Here is a 3,865-nt window from a genome sequence, read left to right on the forward strand (position 1 = left end):
GAGATTTAAATTGCTCATATTGATCTGGATTACATAAGAATCATAGAAGGCCTGGCAACCTGTTCCAAATTTGATCAACTCTTTTCTTTGGAAAAATAAATGCCGAAAACACTTTTGAAAAATATTCCCAGTAAGGTCAAAGCTTTGAACTTATTCTGACAGTTTATCTTTGACCTTCTTAGGCATATTATGCTTACTATGCATGCCCTTTAAGATCTGTTTAAAAGAATGAATTCACAAATTCCTCTGAGAAATGCTATTGATTTCTCCAAAAACAAAACAAACAAAAAATAATTAACATTCACCAGTAATTAAATTTAGAGTGTGTGCTTTTTATACATCTGTATCTCTTCTGAATAAAAATTCACCTAAAGAAATTTTGGAATTGTCCTCAAGTATAGTCCTCTTAGAGAGAATAGCAAAATCTAATTACATTCCTGTTTAAAATGCTTCAGGATTGCACATTACATTTAGCCTAGGTTTTCAAGTTGCTTTCCCAGCTAAATGATACCACTTATCTCCAGTTACTCTTAAAACATTTATAGAAATGGGACTATTACAGAAGCTGTGACATATTGCATACAAAACAAGATACGTGTAATAGCATTTTTAACAAATCAATGCAAACATGGACATGTAAGTTTGTATGAGCTTCATTTGGTTGTGTCTCTTGGACTTTAACTTGATTTATTAAGCAGTATTTTTCTCTTCAGGTAATCATTCTTCTCGAACATTTTTATATTTCTGTCAATACTAGTTCAACCTGCTTTCTCACACCCCCTAATTTTTAGATAATCAACATAGTGACCATAAGGTTCATGTGGATTCCTTTGTCTGAGTGCCCATTTTATGATAGGTAAGCAGATCAGAGAGATAAAGTAAATGTTCTAAAGTCCCATAGCTTTGTAGTGGTAGAGCCAGGACTAAGGTACCTATTTCTGACTCTGAGTTCCTGTAACTTATTATCCTATGGGAGGTGACAGGTAATAGTGTTTGATAGCAACTCTCCCTCATTTTAGTGGTTACTATATTTTTTCCATTTCCCTCTTTTTTTTTTTTTTTTTCTTTTCCATTCTCCACAGTGGGTCCTTCAGTTGCCTTTAGCTAGACTGGCACTTACATTTTCCATTATGTCTGTATTTTCAGTCATGAGATTTTATTTTTTATGCTATTAAATTTACTTGTTTAAAGTTAAGCTTTCAGAGAAGACTATGATTAAAATAGTATATTGGCATAGTTGAAAGAATTGAATTAACTTCCTTAAGTTGCAAAGTTTTTATTCAATAGTGCAAGTGAGATGAGTGCCTTGCTCATTATCCTGATGAAATATTGCTTTGACAGATGGATTTAAATACTCAGGTTTATCTGGACACTGCACTAAACATTGTTTGTCATATTTTTGTTTGATCTCATTTGTGTGAGCACTAAAGAATTTCAATATAGTAAATAAAATATTTGAGTACTTATGTGCAAAGTAATATGTGACATTTGATAATAAATTATAAAAGGATAAATTATCTTTCCTAAGTATTTTGTACTTTTGTAATACAGTCCATCTGGTCTGGACTGTGAGTATCTGTCTTGTAAATTAAATGAGGAACTTATGAATTCTTTCTTTCTATCTAGTGTAGTACCAGATATAGTGCTAGGTGTATTGTTGATTCTCAATTAACGTTGGTTTAGTCGTACTCGATTGATTAGAAGATATGGTTTCTATGTCTTTAAAAATTGCTCTTTGAAAATTCTTGTAATTGAGGCATAAACAACATCATTACTTTGGTTCCTTTTGGCTCAGGGATGAATATGTGTGTGTCAGTCTTGATACATGAAAGTGTTTCATTCCCCTGGCTACAGTGATTTGTTGAGGGGACATCAGGAGATCCAATTCTAAGGAGACACGATGTGACCTTTTCTGGGACTGTTGGAAAAATGATTCTGGTTATTTTATTTTATTTTTATTTTTTTAAAGATTTTAATTATTTATTTGACAGAAGAGAGAGAACACAAGCAGGGGGAGCAGTAGGCTGAGGGAGAGGCAGAAGCAGGCTCCCCGCCGAGCAGGGAACCCGATGTGGCCCTGATCCCAGGATCCTGAGATCATGACCTGAGCTGAAGGCAGACGATTAACCGACTGAGCCACCCAGGCACCCTGATTCTGGTTATTTTATTCTGCATATGAAGGCTGAGTAGTTTTAGGGCCTGGAGATAATTCTACTTGATGTTACCTTAGAAGGAAAAAGCTGAAAATGGACATACATGAAGTTCAAATGATATCATCAAGTTCTGAAATTCATCCATGCTTGAAGAAAATCCTATCCATGGACTTTTTTTTAAATTATGTTATGTTAATCAACATACATTACATCATTAGTTTTTGATGTAGTGTTCCATGATTCATTGTTTGCGTATAACACCCAGTGCTCCGTGCAGTACATGCCCTCTTTAATACCCATCACCAGGCTAACCCATCCCCCCCACCCCCCTCCCCTCTAGAACCCTCAGTTTGTTTTTCAGAGTCCATAGTCTTTCATGGTTCGTCTCTCCCTCCGATTCCCCCCCTTCATTTTTCCCTTCCTACTATCTTCTTTTTTTTTTTTTACCATGCATTATTTGTTTCAGAGGTACAGGTCTGTGATTCATCAGTCTTACACAATTCACAGCGCTCTCCATAGCACATACCCTCCCCAGTGTCCGTCACCCAGCCACCCCATCCCTCCCACCCCCCACCACTCCAGCAACCCTCAATCTGTTTTCTGAAATTAAGACTTCCTCATAGCAGTGAGATCATATGATACATGTCTTTCTCTGATTGACTTACCAAACTATGGAAACAGCCAAGATGTCCATTGACAGATGAATGGATAAGAAGATGTGGTATATATATATACAGTGGAATATTATGCAGCCATCAAAAGGAATGAAATCTTGCCATTTATTAACGAACTATAGAAATGATCCCTGAAAGTATAGTCTTGAAATCTTGCCATTTACAATGACGTGGATGGAACTGGAGGGTATTAAGCTGAGCAAAATAAGTCAATCCATGGACTTTTAATTTACATGGTCTAATGCATTGTGGGTTTTTTGTTTTGCTTTTTTGTTTTTTGTTTTTTGTTTGTTTTTATGCAGGAGCCTTGTTTTTGTGTGATTTGCAACTGAATCATCATAATGTCTATAGTATTTAACCTTTACAAATACTCACTCTGAATTGCTTCTATTGAGTTTCTGGCTTTCAAATTAAATGAGAAGCTCAAGAAACAAGGGTTCTACAGATGCTATGCAGTGCCTGAAAAAATGCTCTGTGAACTGGAGCTACTCACCCTGCCTGACTTAAATTAGATGGATTTAAGAATTTAGGAACACAGGAACAAGACTAGTTCACATATACAAACAAAAATGTCCACACTCACACACAGAAAATATATGAGTTTCAGCTGAATCTTTAGGTCTCTCCATCCAGCATATATCAGAATTAATATGATACTCCTTAATGGAAGCATAAGCTTCTCTCTCTCTCTCTTTTTTTTTAATGGAACTGGTTTGTAAATGATGACATTCCAGAATGGTACACCTAAGGAGATTTCACCACAATAAAATTTAAAACAATTACAATCTATTAACCTCATTTATCAAAATGCTACTACTTCATGACATGTAAAATAGCATAACACCTGCTCATCTAACATGTAAAATCTTAACCAAAAAAAAAAAAAAACAAAAAAAACCAAACTAAGCAGACTCTTACCAATAGAGAAAGGAGGTAAAAACCCTGCAAGATATATAAATGTTGCTGATTCATAAAATCCTGTTGTTTAGGGGAGTATTAGGGAACAGAAAGATTATATTCTAATCAGTCAGTGGATAC

The 3,865-nt window shown here is 35.2% G+C and overlaps 1 pseudogene; it reads right to left on the reverse strand.

Annotated features, from left to right (window-relative positions):
* Window positions 1–2,883: 2,883 nt before the first annotated feature.
* Window positions 2,884–2,974, reverse strand: LOC148164763 (small nucleolar RNA U3; annotated as a pseudogene).
* Between the last annotated feature and the right edge of the window lie 891 nt (window positions 2,975–3,865).

This window comes from Eumetopias jubatus, unplaced genomic scaffold (genome assembly GCF_037043125.1).
Source record: "Eumetopias jubatus isolate StellerSeaLion01/CBP00866 unplaced genomic scaffold, mEumJub1_p1.0 scaffold_3, whole genome shotgun sequence".
NCBI lineage: Eukaryota > Metazoa > Chordata > Mammalia > Carnivora > Otariidae > Eumetopias > Eumetopias jubatus.